General features: G+C 35.8%; 1 protein-coding gene across 1 annotated transcript in view; it reads left to right on the top strand.

Annotated features, from left to right (window-relative positions):
- The window catches only part of Scp2 (Sarcoplasmic calcium-binding protein 2), a 191538-nt gene that overhangs the window by 108878 nt on the left and 62660 nt on the right, over positions 1–20000 (top strand).

Below are 20000 nucleotides of genomic sequence, written 5' to 3'. Positions count from 1 at the left end.
TCTCTGAGCTAAAGTAAGATATATATTTAATATTTTTATCTGTTGAGGATATCAGTAAACTTTAAATCTTTTTTTTTTTAATCTCTGCACTAAATCTCAGATGTATATTGATTATTTCTGTCTGTCGAAGATGTCAATAAACTTTAAATCTTTTTTTTTTAACCTCTGTACTAAATCTCAGATGTATATTGATTATTTCTGTCCATTGAGGATATCAGTAAACATAAAATCTTTTTTTTTTTAATCTGCACTAAATCTCAGATATATATTGAGTATTTTGTCTTTCGAAGATGTCAATAAACTTTAAATATTTTTTTTAAATCTGTGCTAAACTTCAGGTATATATTGAATATTTCTGTCTATTGTAGACTTCAATAAACTTTAAATGATTTTTTTAATCTCTGAGCTAAAGTAAGTATATATTGATTATTTCTGTCTGTCGAAGATGTTAATAAACTTTAAATCTTTTTTTTTTTTTAATCTGCACTAAATCTCAGATGTATATTAATTATTTCTGTCTGTAGAAGAAGTCAGTAAACTTTAAAATTTTGTTAAATTTCTGCACAAAACCTCAATTATATATTGAATATCTCTGTTCATCGATGAGGCCGATAAACCCGAAAGAAAATTTTTCATATAAGAAAAATCTCTGCGCTAAACCTCTGAAATTTATTTAATATTTCTGTCTTGTTTTTTTATTCTCGTAATTTTTTAATGGTTACATTAAACAAAATTTCCAAGTGACGAATGATGTTGCAATGACCGTGAAAAATAGAAATCTTTTAAAATAGAAATAGCTTTTAAAAGATTTGTGATGTCATTAGAAGTTATTTGACTAAGGGATTTGTGACTCCATATATATCTTCACAAATAAAAATTCTTTATAAAAAAATTTTTTGAAAGATAAAAAGAATTTTGAAAGAAAAAAAATTCTAAAGATAAAAAAATGTGAAAGATAAAAAAAATTTGAAGAAAAAATCTGAAATAAAAAAATTTAAAGATAAAAAAATTTTGAAAGTTAAAAAATGTAAAAAAAATTTAAAGATAAAAAATTTTTAAAGATAAAAAAATTTTAAAGATAAAAATTTTTAAAGATAAAAAAATTTTAAAGAAAAAATTGAAGGATAAAAAAACATTTTTGAAGATAAATTACTTTAAGATATTTATGACGCCACATCAATCGTGAGAATTAGTGCATAAAGAATAGTCTTTTTTTTGGTGGGGGGGAGGGGGGAGATTTATGATGTCGCAATCAGACCATAAAATATCCAGAGTATCTTTGATATCAAAACGACTTTGAGAATTAGCTCATGAAAATGTCTGAGGATTTTATGACGTTGCAGTAAGGCGGAAAATATTTTTAGAAACATCTTAAAGGGATATTTTTTACGTCATATCATGCAAGAGATTCAAATAATATTTTTAATTGAATTTGAGATATAGCATTGTGCACAAGAATCAGCATATATAATATATAACCTTTTAAGGATTCTTGGTATTAAAACGAGTATGAGAATCATTGGACAAATATGTTTTTATTATAAGTATTTATCATGTCATAGCAAGCATGAGAATCAATGAATAATTTTTCTTAATTGTTTTTCTACACAACAACAAACGAAAGAATCAGATTAGTATATTATTTCGTAAGAGATGTATGTAATAAAAGATTAAGGGATTTTAAACATAAGTAAAATAGGGAATAAATTACGAACTTAGATTTTTGAAAGACATAATAAAATAAACACGACAGTAAATATGAAAGCTATTGCAGATAGTAATTTCTTGACAGATTATAATATCACAGCAATCATGAATTTCAAACCACAATACCCAGTTATTTTATTTCACCGGCTACAATCAGGGTGAAGAATACACTTTAAAAAATTTTTGTTTTACCAGAAACAGTCAGGTTTAATACACTTCCAAAAATCATTTTATTTCGCCAGCAGCAATCAGGAGTAACAGTACACTTTAAAAAATAATTTTATTTCACCAGAAACTATCAGGATTTAACAATACACTTTAGAAAATCATTTTATTTCACCAGAAACTATCAGGATTTTTTTTATTTCGCAAAGAACATGGAACAATCAGGACTTTCAAAGCATATTAAAAAATTATTTTATTTCACCAAGAACAACCAGAATTAACAATACACTTTAAAAAAAATATTTCCTATTTCAAAGAACAAAGAACAATCAGGACTTTCAAAGAATATTAAAAAATTATTTTATTCTACGAAGAGCTCTCTCTCTCTCTCTCTCTCTCTCTCTCTCTCTCTCTCTCTCTCTCTCTCTCTCTCTCTGCGACCTGATTTTATCAGGATTAGTTTTTCCCCGTAACTTCACGGTCCGCTGATATGACCTGATTTGGCGAGTCTTCGGCAAAATGCTTTCCTTAGGAAAAGAAAATGAACCGAGAATTTCTTTGAAAAAATTGTATCCATACCCTATCGGATCTCCGTTTTTTATAATGATATTTCCGTTTTCTATGTCTGTTTCCATTTTCTAGAATTGGATCTCCATTTTCTATGTTAATATTTCCACTTTCTATAATTAAATCGCATTTTTCTATAAATGTGTTTCCATTCTCTGTATTTGTATTTCCATTTGCTATAATTATCTTTCCACTTTTTATCAGAGTGTTTCCATTTTCTACAAGGGTGTGCTTCCATTTTCTATAACTGAATCTCCATTTCTAAAAGTTTGTTCCCATTTTCTGTAATTGCTTCCAACATTTTCTATAATTGTACCCCATTTTCTATGATTGCACCTCCATTTTCAACATCTGTATCCCCATTTTCTATAACATGACCACTTTCTAGACATACGGTATATCATTCGTAAGGTTTGGATTACCAAATTGCATCAATAATTGTTTTGACAACGTCAGTAAACTTTATTACAGTTTACTATCATAAGTAAAAATTTTATATTAATCATTCAAACCATTGCAGTGCAATGGAAGGAGATTCCAGTTATAACAAAAAACATTGCACACCCATGCATTACTTATGACCAAAATGCTTTATAATGTAAAACATACTTTTCAGTTTGGAATTGGCTGAATAATCAGTAATGCCTGATGGGTTGCAATGCGACATATATGATTACACGTAATTACGCGTAATTAAACTTGCAAAACCATTGAGGGAATACAGTTGATGAACATGAGTTCAACTTATTCATTTTTACTCTAAAACTGAATATTTTGGTACAATAGATTACTACATAAAGCATTAAAGGTTTTAGAAATATTTATATATATATATATATATATATATATATATATATATATATATATATATCTAATAAAAGGATCCCATATAAACGCCAAATTGTGGAAAGTTAATGCTATACTTCAGAGAACAACTGTCTCCCTCTTCAGGTAGGTAATGAATGAGATAAGGGTTACAGAAGAGCGGTGTTTATACCAAGAGATCCAGAGGTCAGCCGTCACGTCACTCCAGTTGACAATTTCTCCTTAATCTTCTTAATCCCTGGTTGGAGGAAGATTTTTCTATAATATCTGAGCCCCAAGCTCCTTTTGAGAGGTTCATCGTATTTCTTCGTTTAGTCAGTGCTGATTCTACCATTTGGCTTTTGAACCGACAACTGCTGCTATAAATTATATGTGACAAATTCCAGTTTATTCTGTGATTATGGTTATTTATGTGGTTAAAAATATCTGAACTCTGTTGGCCATACCTAACTGAACGTTTATGTTTTACTAATCTCTGGGGGAGTGATTTACCTGTAAAACCGATGTAGGATTGGTCACAGTCGAGGCAAGGGATTTCGAATACTCTTGTGTCGTTGGGGACTCGGCTTTTGTTGGACGTTAATCAGGGATTTGGCTAAGGTATTTACCTACCCAAATACCTTAGCCAAATTCCTGAGAAAAGAAGAAGAAGAAGAAGAAGAAGAAGAAGAAGAAGAAGAAGTAAAGAAGAAGAAGAAGTCGAGGAGGGAGATCTGTCTTTGGGGACTGGCTTTGTCGGACGTTAATCATCCAAATACCTAACTGAACTTTCATGTTTTAGTAATCTCTGGGGGAGTGATTACCTGTAAAACCGATGTAGGATTGGTCTCAGTCAAGGCAAGGGATTTCGTATACTCCTGTCTTTGAGGACTGGCTTTTGTCGGACGTTAATCAGGGATTTGGCTAAGGTATTTACGTACCCAAATCCATGAGAAGAAGAAGAAGAAGAAGAAGAAGAAGAAGAAGAGAAGAAGAGGAGAAGATCTATGGAGGAAAGGCACCACAACGACAACAATCCCTCTCCTTACAAAAGGTTGTCGAAACGGCCTCTGTGAGCGCCAGCCAGGCCACCTGAAGAAACGCCTGCCTGAGGGCGTTCGTCGCCGCCCTCAGAGCATTGGAATTATTGTCTTTGTTTATGCGTGTAAGAAGAAGAATAAGAAGAAGAAGAAAACCCGAAGGCAGGAGGGGCGTGGAGAGAGAGAGAAGAAGAAGAAGAAGAAGAAGAAGAAGAAGAAGACCGTAAGGCAGAAGGGGCGTGGAGAGAGAGAGAGAGAGAGAGAGAGAAAGAAGAAGAAAAAGAATAAGAAGGAGGTGAAGGAGACCCAGAGGGTAGAAGGGGCATGAAGAGAGAGAGAGAGAAGAAGAAGAAGAGAGAAGAAGGAGAATAAGAAGGAGAAGGAGGCCCAGAGGGTAGAAGGGGAGAGAGAGAGAGAGAGAGAAAGACAGAGAGGGAGAGAAGATGAAAAAGAAGACCCGGAAGGTATAAGGGGGTGAGAGAGAGAGAGAGAGAGAGAGAGAGAGAGAGAGAGAGAGAGAGAGAGAGAGAGAGAGAGAGGGAGAGAGGCCTATAGGAGAAGGTCTCCAGACTTATGTTTACAATGGATGGTCTGCAGGATGAATTGTCTCACGATAATGATGATAGTGATGATGGTGATGTTTGTGTGTGTGTGTGTGTGTGTGTGTGATAGAGAGAGAGAGAAGTTTCACTATCCCAAAAATTATCAGATGGATATCAAACACCTTCATTACAGTTCAAAACAAAAAGAAGAAATGTGGAAGAAATAAATGATACAAGCTATGAAGAAGCTCTCTCTCTCTCTCTCTCTCTCTCTCTCTCTCTCTCTCTCTCTCTCTCTCTCTCTCTCTCTCTCTCTCTCTCTCTCTCTCTCTCAGTATCGCCCTCAAACACTCAACCCCTCACATCTTGACAAGAGCGGTTACATCGAAACCAAAATCCAATATTTGGAAAACGAAATTGCAATATCGAAAAAAAAGGTTATTTTAAACAAAAATCGTTCACGAAACCCGGCTGAAAGCATCGTGTCTCCTATTTCAGGCTTTTCAAAGAGGCATTTTTGAAGTTTGATATGACACTTTAGAAAGTATTTTCTCTCGAGATTTCTAGGCCAAAATGTCACATAGTTCATGCTAAAGGCCAATTTTAAGTTGAATATTTTCGTGGATGAATTGTTGATGTTTATTTATATTGTTTTTTATTTATCCATTTATTTATCCATTCATTTATTTATTTATATATTTATTTAACTTCCTCTTTTTTTTACTTTATTAATAAATGACTCCTAGCATGTGTCACCAACTTGTAAAGCGAGGCATTATGGTGTTCATTGTGAATATTCCTTTTATTTTTTATGTATTTGTTGTTTTCACTTCTGGCCAATAACAAACTCGATGACCATGCATATTGCAACGCAAGTTGACAAAAACTGACAAATTTGTCATCACTGACACCCACGCACACACGCCCATTGTATATTATTAAAGAGAGAGAGAGAGGCAGATAGAGAGAGCTTTGTATAAATGCTTAAATCTCAATAGATAAAAATTATATAATTAGAGAGAGAGAGAGAGATTTATAAATACTTAAATCTCAAAAGATAAAACTTATATAATTAAAGAGAGAGAGAGAGATAGCTTTTTATAAATACCTAAATCTCAAAAGATAAAACTTATATAACTAAAGAGAGAGATAGGGAGAGATAGATAGATAGAGAGAGAGAGAGCTTTGTATAAATGCTTAAGTCTCAAAAGATAAAACTTATATAATTAAAGAAAGAAAGAGAGAGAGAGAGAGAGAGAGAGAGAGAGAGAGAGAGAGATCAGATACATTCCCCAATTAATTTCTCGATATCCTACAGACAAAAAAAAAAGAAAAAACAGCCACTTTTGGCTACGGTTGAAAGTAGGACCTCCACGAGACAATAAAAAAAGTCAATTTCACCCAATAAATCCGGGTTAACGGCTGGCTCTTCCTCCTCCTCCTCCTCCTCCTGTTGTTGTACACAACGAGTAACGATATCGTCTCTTTATATCCTTTCCTGAAGAGGGATCCTTCGGACAGATTTAATTTGGCTTTCCATTTCCTGAGGAACCAGGAAGGAAAAGAAGGAATATTTTTTCGGAGGCGATTGAATGGCGTCTGCTGATTTGGGTGTAGAATGATTTTCTGTTTATGATAATAATAATAATAATAATAATAATAATAATAATAATAATAATAGTAAAACGTAATTTTATATATATACATAAAAATTATGTAAATATTTATATATATACAGTATATATATATTTAAATATAAAAATATAAATATGTTTATATAAAAAAATGCTCTTTTCTGTTGTAATAATAATAATAATAATAATAATAATAATAATAATAATAATAATAAAGATAAACTCATTTATTTCAGGAAGATTGTCAACTTTCAGAGGTTACTACTATTAATAAAACGTAATATATCAACACACACACACATATATATATATATATATATATATATATATATATATATATATATATATATATATATATATATATTAGTGAATGCCTTGACTCAGTGGTAGCACACTCGTTTTGTGTTTGCAAGGTCTGCGGTTGACTCCCGCGCTCTCACCAACCAGTCGACCCACCAGCAAATGTTTACCAGCCTCATCAGGCCTCAAGGAAAGGACAGGTCTAGCGGCCTTCCTCTGTAGCATAATGTGTGTCTATTCGTTTATACTTTCTCATACAGTTACTTACATTCTGCTGTATTTTTATACAGGTCCAGGTAATATGTTTAATATATGTATACAGGCTTTAGATACGATATCAATTAGTAGGACCTACGAAGAGCCATTACAGGTGACCTGAGATTTCACTCAGCGAAGGAATTCATGCGTGAGGGGAAGAGAGAGAGAGAGGGGGGTGGTTGGGAGGAGGTGAGAGAGGGGGTGGGGTTTAAGGTACCTGGAATCTAGGCCTAAAGCGGGCAGAGGTAATCTCATTAAAACGTTCACCGAGCCAAGATGGCTATCCCTTCCTAGAAGATAACCAAGATTTAATTTGTTTCGGAGCTTTTCTTCTCCCCTGGTGCGTGGTGGGGGCTTTTTGTCCCCCTCCCAAACAAAAATTCACCGGCTGGCTTTTTTGATAATGTGTGTCGAGGTTTGCGTGTGTATGTCTGTGGTTTATCTGAGGTCTTGTTGTTGAAACTGTGTTGTTTTTACAATATCGTTTCAGGGAGCGTCGCAAGATGTCCTGATTAGATTATGGAAGTATCATTCAAACAGGAATATTACGTAATGTACGAGTGTCTATACATTACGTTTTCAAATTAATCTAAATTGTCCCCTTGTGAATTTATAATCAACTGAGCTTCCAAGCTATCTTTTAATTGACGGTTTCGGCCCATGATTGGTCTTTATACGAGATTTTACACTTTATTTGATGTCCCAATATTTACCATAGTAAGCTCTCCGCACCAGATTGGAAAGATTTAGGTTTTAGCTCATTCAGTGGCTGTTTTCATTTACCGAGACCCGTTGCTGTATTTCATAATGGACAACGAACGTTACATTTGATGTAAATTGGCAAAAGCTGGCCTATTTTCCTAATGCATAAGGCATTTACTATTACCACCTCGTAAAAATTCTATTCACCCTTACATCATCCTCTGATTGACCTTATGTTATTTCCTTGCCTTGAGAGAATCATCGAAGATTGTAAAGTATCCACTGCTCGATTTTTAAACATTATTGCATTTTTTGTGGCACTTTTGAGAACTTCAAGTAGTGCCTTGATTTTTCTGGACATGTCACCCAAACAAATGTCTTCTCAGAGCCCGTAAGAGAGATTTCTTGTCCTCCAAAATGCTGACCTCAGCACAGTCACCGAAAGGGCACTTAAGAAGTGAGACTGTGGCCAGCTGATCAGCTTATCAGTACTGATAACGCGAAGGGGATCTGAGTGGGACTTCTTTTTGTTACAAGATCGCGAAAAGGTTACTTTAAGATGACTCAGGTGTTTTGAATAGGTTTCTTTTCAAAGAAGACCGCCTCGTTCAGCATTTGAAGCAGCGTTTGTAATGTATTTGTAATGGAATTGAATTGAATTGACTTGAAATGAATCCTTTATTGCAGCTATATGCCTTATACATTAGATCAAATTTTTTACATATGCATGTATTTACAAAAGACTTTACAGAGAATATTGCATAAATATTCATATCTTTATAAAGTATAATTTCACTACTGAGGAATACGTTTTAAAGTCTGACGAAACCCTTTTGCAAGATTGGCTAATTCTTTAGGCCCTAAAGAATCATAAGGAATGCTGTACAACCTATTGTCCTAGAGTTGAGGACAGTAGGTTGAACTGTCATATCATGGACACACTTACTTATCTTGGTTTCACCAACTTATCACAGCGATCCTGAGAGTTTCAGTATAGCAGGAGACCTGTTGTCTTACTCATTTATAGGTAATTAAGGTAAGAACATTATATATACATATATATATATATATATATATATATATATATATATATATATATATATATATATTTAGTTCAAAGCATTCAAAGCACAGGCAGACGTCGACTTAAACCAGAGACACAGAACACGAAGATTAAGATGAGAAATGACATATTTCTGAAAGATTATTCTATTTCCCTTCAATCCACAAGAACCCGACTCCGTTCTCAGATCGATCTCTTCCAAGACGCCTCCGAAATGCGCCCTTCGGAGCAGGAACCTCACCCCGGGATTTAAGGACCACTCGAAAAGTTTGGCAACCTTTTGGGGCGGTACTCAATCGAGGTAATTAGACTTACAAAAGTCATTTCACACCTCCTCCGGACGACGATCGGCGATTCGTGGGGGCTCATTAAGTGAGACAAATAGTCGTGGCCCCGTAGGGGGGCGGGGTTAGTGCCGTCAGTGCACTTCATGCGGTGCACTGTAGGCATCACTTAAGATACTTTGCAGCGTGTCTTCCTAAGGCCCCTAGCTGCAACCCCCCTTTCGTTCATTTTACTGTACCTCCGTTCATATCCTCTTTCTTCCATCTTACTTTCCACCTCCTAACAACAGTTGATTCATAGTGCAACTGCTTTGAAGTTTTCCTCCTGTTACACCTTTCACCTTTTTTACTGTCAATTTCCGTTTTCAGCGCTGAATGACCTCAAAGGTCCCAGTGTAACTTTTGCCTAAATTGGCCTATAATTCAATTCAGTTCAGTTTCAAAAAGTTGCACTGGGGATAATCTGGTTTCAGGAATATTTTTTTTAAAATGCTCCAGACTTGTGTTTTCCAGGCTTTAAGCGAGATTTGGGGGCATAAGGAAACCTGGTTTCAGTGAAAATTTTTGAGAGAAAATGTTTTACACTTGTGGCGTTTTCATTCAGGTTTTAAGTGAAATAAACAGTCATGGGACATAAGAAACCTGGTTTCAGTGAAAATGTTTGGGAGGAAATGTTTTACACTTGTGGAGTATTCATTCAGGTTTTAGTTAAAGCTGAATCAACATTTTCATGCCTGCGTAAAACAGTGGCTGGGCATAAGAAAAAATCTGGCTTCAGTGAAAATGTTTTTTTGAGAAAATTATCTAGTGGAAAATCGAACAAACATTTTCATATCTGTCAAAAAACAGTCGTAGGGCATATCAAAGTGTAGTTTTAGTAAAAAATATGTTTTAAGAAAATGTTCCACAGGTTAGCACATTCATTCAGGTTTTAGTTGAGACTGAACAAACATTTTCGTAAGTGGTGTCAATAACCGAGTTTAGGAGAAAATGTTCAGACGTCAGTCTGGCGCGTTCATTCACTCTGTGAGTGTGCTTGTGGGTGTGTATATGTGTATGTAAAATGATACTAAGCCAATATTTTTATTAAAAAAAACTGCTGTCACTAACAAGTTTCAGGAGAAAACGTCCAGATATTTGACGTTTTCGTTCACTTGTCTGGTGGGACTTTTAATAAACATTGTTTTATCCGAGAATATCAGATGTCAGTAAACTTGTGATAGAAAAAATAATCTCCAGATTTGATCATATTCATTTTTATTTTCCTTGGGAAATATGAATATTATGTTATCTAAAGATATAAACTTTATTGGTAATTAGGAAGTCTAATGCTGACACCACTTCTGTTAGTGCATTATTCACTTTTAGTTTTCTATAAAAGAAAACTATTGTGCCGGCTTTGTCTGTCCTCCCTCACTTTTTCTGTCCGCCCTCAGATCTTAAAAACAGTTGAGGCTAGGGAGCTACAAATTGGTATGTTGATCATCCACCCTCCAATCATCAAACATACCAAATTGCATCCCTCTAGCCTCAGTAGTTTTCTATTTTATTTAAAGTTTAAGTTAGCCCTAATCATACTTCTGGCACCGCTATAAGTACCAACAACACAGGCCACCACCGGACCGTGGCTGAGTTTCATGGGCTGCGGCTAAGAGTTTCATGGGCTGCGGCTGAAAATTTCATGCAGCATTATAAGCTGTACAGAAAACTCAATTGTGCCGAGGAAACTTCGGCGCATTTTGTACTTGTTTATTCCTTTTTTCCATAGAGATATTTTGGGATGAGATTGCTAGCCCCATGGCCTTCTAGAAACTGGTTTCTTCTCACCAAGATCTTCTAACTATCTGGCATAATAATAATAATAATAATAATAATAATAATAATAATAATGTAAATAAATAAATAATATATATATATATATATATATATATATATATATATATATATATATATATATATATATATATATATATATTCTCTCCATACATCTCAGTGCATCTCACCTCCTGCCCCCCTGCATCCTCTACCCCTACCCTTGTACCACCCAACCCTCCTCCCAACCTATCTCCTTCATTCACCAAAGGTCTCTCTCTCTCTCTCTCTCTCTCTCTCTCTCTCTCTCTCTCTCTCTCTCTCTCTCTCTCTCTCTCTCTCTCTCTCTCTCTCACTTGGAATAAGAAGTCCCTTCTCATCACCCCTACTTTATGAGATTGAAAATGTGACTCACACACCACATACAAAGAGAGAGAGAGAGAGAGAGAGAGAGAGAGAGAGAGAGAGAGAGAGAGAAGAGGAGTGTTATCCACAAATGCTGAGGTCAGAGAGAGAGAGAGAGAGTTTTCATTGACGTGACACTTTACAAGGAGACGCCCCTGAGAAGGGGTGTTGGCGAGGGGAGCCGGGGTGGGAGGCCTTCCAGGAACCAGGGGCGGCACTGATCCCTTTGCGGATAAGGGTCCTCGTCGTTTCCTTTCTCAGCTGATGTTTAACAGAGGCCGTACAGGTGGCGATGATGGTAGGCTGGGAGAGAGAAAATCCGTGAGGGTCGCGAGGAATGAAATTTCAGATTTCAGGGGGAGTTGTACTTTATCCGTTTCAGATTTCAGCGAATTATGTTTATCTGTATCGTAATGTTCAAATTTGTCGCTTACCAGCTGACCTGAATGATTTTAGTTTTTCCAGTCAACTGACTTGACTGATATTCTTCTTTTCAGTCAACTGACCTGATTGGGTTTCTTTGGAAGATTGAATTTTATGGCAGTGGCCCCTTTGGTAGGCTTGTTCCATATGAATAGGGTTCATTTTCTGTATAATAATAATAATAATAATAATAATAATAATAATAATAATAATAATAATAATAATAATAATAATTGATAATAATTCCATCCGAAGTGGTTTCAGATTTCAGGGAGAATCTGTCAGTAATCAGTTTCAGAATTCAGCGAATTACATGTATCTGAATCGTCGCAAAATTCAGATTCTTAATATACCAACTGACCTGACTGATTTTTGTCTTTTCATCTGAAGTGGAGTTTCAGATTTCAGAGACAATCTGTCTGTATCCATATTTGAACACCATATTCTTTGGAAGCTTGAATTTCAGGTCAGTGGCCCCTGTGGTGGTGGGCTTGTTCCATATGAATAGGCTTCACCTTCTGAATAATAATAATAATAATAATAATAATAATCTGTTGCTAAATTCAATATATATATATATATATATATATATATATATATATATATATATATATATATATATATATATATATATATATATATATATATATATGTACGATCGTAAAATTCAAATTCTTTTCATTTACCAGCTGACATCTTTCCACCTGAAGTGAAGTTTCAAATTTCTCTGAGAATCTTCCCGTATCCGTTTCAAAATTCAGTGCCTTTTATATCACTACCTACCGACATGAACGTGAAATTCAAACTCTTTGCTTAACTGAACAGAAGAGATTCCCATCTGTCCATTTGACAAAACCACGTTCATTGCTTATTACCAAGAAAAAATGCAAAATCTGATCAAGCGTGAGTCCCCGTTGCACAGGCTCAATTTCGCTGGAGAACCCTCGGAGACACTCGTCTCTAATTGAAGCCCTGATTTCCTGAACAACCTCTCGAGAAGCTTTTTCTGGCTTTTCTGAGGAGCTGCGTTTCCTGTTTTGAAGGCCCAGTCATCCGCGTGAGTTTTGGATTATGCAGGATTCTGGTGACGAGTTTGGAAGGTTGATTATCTTCGTGGGATATTGTATGCAGGTGTCAGGGAAAGGGTATCTGGTACTGATGGCTTAATTGAGGAATATATATAGCCCTCAGGTAAGTTTCTGACACTGATACATTAATAGCTAGATGTATGCAGGTGTTAGGGGAAGGGTTTGTAGTGCTGACAGCTTAATTGGGAGATCTATGTATGCCTTAGGCAAGAGTTTCTGACACTGATACATTAATAACTAGATGTATGCAGGTGTTAGGGAAGGGCTTGTAGTGCTGACAGCTTAATTGGGAGATCTATGTAGGCCTCAGGTAAGAGTTTCTGACACTGATACATTAATAGCTAGATGTCTGCAGGTGTTAGGGAAAGGCTTGTAGTGCTGACAGCTTAATTGGGAGATCTATGTATGCCTCAGATCAGGGTTTCTGACACTAATACGTTAATAGCTAGATTTACGCAGGTGTTAGGGAAGGGTTTCTAATAGTGATATCTTAATTGGGAGATCTGTGTATGCCTTAGGCAAGGGTTTATGACACTAATACGTTAATAGCTAGATTTGCTCAGGTGCTAAGGAGTGGTTTCTAATAATACCTTAGTTGAGGAATGTATGTAGGCTTTAGGTAAGAGTTTCTGACACTAATACATTAATAGATAAATGTATGCAGGTGTCAGGCACTAATTGACATTAATAGATAAATGTACGAGTATGCAGGTGTCAGGAAAGCATTTTTAATACTGCTACTTTAATTGGAGTTTCTGACACTAATGTAATAATAACTAAATGTATGGAGGTGTCAGGCAATGGTTTGTGGCACTGATAGCTTAACTGAGAAATATAAGTGGGCCTTCGGTGAAAGTTTCTGACACTATAACATTCATAACTAGATGTGTGTAGACGTCCCGTAAGGACCTTTGACACCGTGTTAATAAAAAGTGTAATTTTTAAAGAAAATATAAATTTAAATCAAGAGTTTCAAACACTTTATTATGAAGGTGTTTTAGGCGTCAGGTAAGGACCTTTGACACCGTGTCAATAAAAAGAGTAATTTTTAAAGAAAATATAAATTTAAAACAAGAGTTTCAAACACTTTATTATCAATGTGTTGTAGGCGTCAGGTGAGAACCTTTGACACTGTGTTAATAAAAGATGTAATTTTTAAAGAAAATATAAATTTAAATCATGAATTTCAAACACTTTATTATCAAGGTGTTTTAGGCGGCAGGTAAAGGCTTTTAACAATCTGTTTTATTAAAAAGTGTTATTTGTAAAGAAAAATGTCTAGAAATTTTAAAATCAAGACGCCATTGCCTATGACCTCCCTCTCGTGTACATGGTAACGCTGTCTCGATATCAAAGTTAGACTTGCTAAACAGCGGCCTGCTTAAATTCCTTGTACAGGAATTTAAATCTGCCCTTTGTTGCACAGGAACGCAGACATCAAAGTGGAAGAGACATTGTAAGAAAACGTGATTGACCTCTACGCTCAGACCAGACACCATTGCATAGACAAGGCTCGCCCTATTGACCGACTAAGAAGACTCTCTCTCTCTCTCTCTCTCTCTCTCTCTCTCTCTCTCTCTCTCTCTCTCTCTCTCTCTCATCCAGTCTCCTTTTTTATCTGCCCCCCACTTCTTCAGAGACTCTCGGTAGCCTGCCACTTCTGCCGAATGAAGTGGAAGGTGAGGAGGAGGAGGAGGAGGAGGAGGAGGAAGGGAAGGGGAAGGAGGAACACCAGAATTCCAAATCGTCCCAGCTTGGTTCCATTTACAAATTCAGCTCTTAGCTGACATTCCGCTTGTCAAAGGCAAGAGGATTGACCAGTCTAATCCCACGTCGGGAGTCAGAGAGACAGAAGGAGAAAGAGAGATGATAGAGAGACAGGCAGACAGAGAAAGAGAGAGAGAGAGGGAGAGAGAACGAGGCAGAGAGATAAAGATGGATAGAGAGACAGAGATAGATAGACAGATAGAGGGAGAGACGGAGAGAGAGATAGTGGAAAAGAAAGAAAAGGAGACAGACATAGAGAAAGAGAGAGATAGAGAGAAAGAGAGAGAGACAGACAGACAGACAGAGAAAGAGAGTGAAACAGAGAATCTTTTTCACGTTCATACCCAACTCTCGCTCATGAGGTAATTTAGAAGTCGGAAGGAAAAGATTATGCCAAAAATAGACTCGACCATTTTTTTCCTCCACCTCCATTTTTTTCCTGCTACTAAACCTACCGTTTAAGAAGTAAGGTTTTTAAAAAAAATGCATTTTCACACGTAGAGATTTCGAGACGTTGTTGAAAAAAGTTCTTTTTAAACATACGACTACATTTGCACAATGATTTAATCGTTTTTTTTCTTTTTTCGTTTTTATCTACCTAATTGCCAGTTACGCTCTCGTGAAATGCGACTATTGTAGTGGGAAAGTAATAGGCCATTAGAGTCTCGTGCGTACAAAGAATGACGTCAGTTCATTACGGCCGTGGCGCATTAGCTGTTAATACTCCGTGTCATGACAAATGCGAAGCCGATGAGAAACGTCAATTAAATATTGGGGAAAATGAAAAAATCATAGGCTTTTTAGACATTGATTATTTATTATTTTACACGCATGCAAACACACTTAAAACCACGCTAGACATTTGTGGACATTGTTTCTTAATTGTTTTACACACACACACACTAGATTTTTATGAACATTATTTTAATAATTGCTTTACACATACACACTCACACACACACCAAAACACTTAATTGTTTTATACACAAAAAAAACACTAGACATTTGTTTTAAACACATAAACACACACACACACTAGAATTTGTGAACATTATTTGATCATTGTTTTACACACAAAAACACACATAAACACTCTAGAGTTTGTGAACATTACTTAATCATTGTTTTATACACAAACACACACATACACACTCTAGAGTTTGTGAACATTACTTAATCATTGTTTTATACACACAAACACACACACGCACACACATTCTACAGTTTGTGAACATTATTTAATCATTGTTTTATACACACAAACACACACACGCACAAGTTTAAAGACCACAAATACATAATCCAAGGTTAGTAGATTTCAATAAGGACTGTAAACTCCTGGATACTTAAACGTAAGATGACAAAGAATGGATTGACTGGGATAAATAGCTGAAGAACAGAAATCCTTCAATTTCTATTCAAGTATGGGGTAGTGCTGTCAGTGCACCTCACTCGGCGCACTGTAGGCATTACTTAAGGTTCTTTGCAGCGTGCCTTCGGCCCCTAGGTGCGTCCTCTTTCATTCCTTATACTGTACCTCCTTTCATATTCTCTTTCTTCCATCTTACTTTCCACCCTCTCCTAATAATGGATTCATAGTGCAACTGGGTTTTTTTCTCTTGTTACGCCTTTGAAAAAAAACCTTTTCACTCTCAGTTTCCGTTTCAGGGCTGAATGACCTCATAGGTCCCAGCGCTTGACCTTCGGCCTAAATTCCACATTTCCAGTTTATATGTGATTGAAAGAATTGCGAGAATGGAGGAGGATGGATAATACCGAGTTGAATATTAGTGACTTCCCCGAGGACAGATTACTGATGAAACTGATCACATGAGAGTGTCTCTTTTACGCACGCGCACACTTGAGACTCGTCATATCCATCAATAAGTCATTTAAAATTACTTTTAAAAAATGCTATTTCAGAAGTTCGTCGCGTGAAATGTGATGAATGACTATCGGCTGTCCTGGACTATTTGCAATCCTATTTTTCTTCTCGGAGTTTCGTTGTTTTTTTTTCTCTTTTTTTTAGGTTGGATGACCTATTAATTATCACCTTAGGGGAAAGGTGGAGTTAGGACCTTTTTTTTCTGTTTTATTTTTTCTGTTGTAGAATCAAACCACATTTTGGTCAGTCGGTTCTCTGATCCATGGTATATGTGTGTATATATATATATATATATATATATATATATATATATATATATATATATATATATATATATATATATATGTATATATATATATATATATATATATATATATATATATATATATATATATATATATATATATATATATATATATATATATATATATATATATATATATATATATATATATATATATATATATTATATATTATATATATATATTTATATATATACTATATATGTATATATATATATATATATATATATATATATATATATATATATATATATATATATATATATATATATATATATATATATATATGTATATACATACATACAATACAGCAAATAACATTACTGCAACCTCTTATTAAAACACTATAAACCATAAATATAAATACAATTTAAGAACACCAACACATATACACACACACACAAACACACACCACGACCAAACGAATCCACATTCAGCACGTAACACCTACACCCATCCCGCCCCTACACCCACACCCACTTATAAATAGTGCAAACTCCCTTACACAATCTCTTTACCAACCCCAGCCCCTCCAAGACACTGCATATCTCCCCACCTCTATAACCACTCCGCATGTGAGTCATGCTCTCGCATGTGGCGAATGAAGGACTCGAATTCCCTCATCTTGTTACCTGACCGAAGAGAGAGGGCGGGGAAAAAAGAGAGAAATAAAAGAGAGAGAGAGAGAGAAATAAAAAGAGAGGAAATGAGGCCTCGCCTGGCCTGATACCACAGACGGAATATCAACGACCAGGCGGCGTTTGAGGGATAAACTTTTAGTTTATTATGCTCTGCCTGCCGAATAGCCAAAGCCTGCTGGGGCTGCAATCAGTCGAGACGTTAGTGAGATGCTTGCGGGGGGGATGCTTGAGGCCGCGGGGTCAGTAGTAGTAGTGGTAGTGGTGTATCTGTGTTTGAGGTTGTATACAGACACACACACATACACATATATACTGTGTATATACATATACGAGTATATATATATACATATATATATATATATATATATATATATATATATATATATATATATATATATATATATATATATATATATTATATATATATATATATATATATATATATATTATATATGTGTATATATATATATATATATATATATATATATATATATATATATAATATATATATATAATATATATATATATATATATATATATATATATATATATATATATATATATGGGTTGTACACACACAAATATATACTGTATTACTGTAATATGTCTGTGTGAACATGTATGTCATTAACGAAAATCGAACGTAAGTTATAAAGCCTTGTTCTTGTTACTGTTGTTGTTGTTGGAGATTATTATTATGATCATGAATGAAGTTATAAGTTCAATAGAAGAAAAAAAATAGAAGAGTTGGCGAGGAAAATCCGGGGGGGACTGAAAACTCTACGGAAGCATTTTGCCACGTTTCATTTACTCGAGAACTGTATGCAGTCAGTATATGTAATAAATCTTGCCCTGTTGTTGGCCCTTCTGAGGAGGACTGTAGACTGTAAGAGTATATAATTACATTTTGTTTATCTACAGACAGGAGGTAAAGTTTAAGTGATAAAAGCATAAGTGGAGAACAGAGCGCTAGTTGAAAGCTTCGGTCATGACAAGTAATTGGTATAGTAGAAGATGGCTGGGGCTTTGGTGTCCCTTTACTGGCTACTAATGTTGTTTTTACAGAGTTGTTTTGTTGTCTTTCCTCTGTCGCTTGAAGAAATGCAACACTCTGAGGCGCTTATTCAGATCCTGGTGTCGGTCTTGATGGGTGTAGCCTTTTTTTCAGTTTTCTGTAGAAGAAAACTATTGTGCCGGCTTTGTCTGCCCGTCCGGACTTTTTTCCGTCCGCACTTTTTCTGTTTGCCCTCAGATCTTAAAGATTACTGAGGCTAGAGGGCTGCAAATTGGTATGTTGATCATCCACCCTCCAATCATCAAACACACCAAATTGCAGCCTTCTAGCCTCAGTAGTTTTTATTTTATTTAGGGTTGTGTTAGCCATAATCGGTCATCTGGCAACGATATAGGATAGGCCACCACCGGGCCGTGGTTAAAGTGTCATGGTCCGCGACTCATACAGCATTATATCGAGACCACCGAAAGATAGATCTATTTTTGGTGGCCTTGATTATACGATATACAGAAAACTCGATTGCGCCGAAGAAACGAAACCTCGGCGCATTTTTTACTTGTTTTTATCTGATCCATTTACAAAAAAAAAAGTTTGAAACCTTAATAAAAAAAAAATTCAATGGCTTCCATTCACAAGCCCGTTCACGCTCCCTGAGCCAATCCCATAAATCGTCTGCCTATTCAGCCTTAAGCATTTAAATGGAGAAGCAGTCAAAATTAATCTCTAGGTTTTACCTCCCTCACCCTCCCTACACCCCCTCGCCAACTTTTATACCCACCCCCCAACCCATTCCTCTCGTCCGAATCCTAGCTTCCAACTTGGGAGAGAATCTTCGGATGACCCTATCTCCCAAAAAAATATGGGCCATCCCTCCTCCACCCACCCACACATACAAACACACACACACACACACACACACACACAAAAGCCATGTTCCTGGCATTTATACCACTCAGTCATGAGTCAGTTCTATCACACTTTTTCCCTTCAAGTGATTGACAACCAGCAATTTGAACTGAAAGGGGTTTGGAATCCTACCCATTTCACTTCCCGTCCTTTATCGAAGATCAGATGATATCTTTTTCAACATTTGATAGACTTTTACCTGCAAGAGCCCGTGCAGACACAAGACAAGATCCATTCTAAAAAAAAATACATCAATAACAACAAAAACATGGAGTCACCCTCCATGGTAGTTCTTCGTTGGAGGGGTGGGTAGAGCTGTCGTTTAGCACGCTGTTGGCCCAGCGTTCGACTCTCCTACCGGCTAATGAAGAATTAGAGGAATTTATTTCTGGTGATAGAAATTCATTTCTTGTCATAACGTGGTTCGAGTCCCACAATAAGCTGTAGGTCCCGTTGCTAGGTAACCAGTTGGTTCTTAGCCAGGCAAAATAAATCTAATCCTTCGGGCCAGCCCTAGGAGTAGTGCCGTCAGTGCACCTCACGCTGTGCACTGTAGGCATTACTTAGTAAGGTTCTTTGCAGCAACCCTTCGGCCCCTATCTGCAACCCGTTTCGTTCCCTTTTACTGTACCGTCGTTCATATTCTCTTTCTTCCGTCTTACTTTCCTTCCTTTCCAATCAGATGTTGCA

The sequence above is a fragment of the Macrobrachium rosenbergii genome, chromosome 7 (genome assembly GCF_040412425.1).
Source record: "Macrobrachium rosenbergii isolate ZJJX-2024 chromosome 7, ASM4041242v1, whole genome shotgun sequence".
Lineage (NCBI taxonomy): Eukaryota > Metazoa > Arthropoda > Malacostraca > Decapoda > Palaemonidae > Macrobrachium > Macrobrachium rosenbergii.
This window is presented reverse-complemented; position numbering and strand designations above follow the sequence as displayed.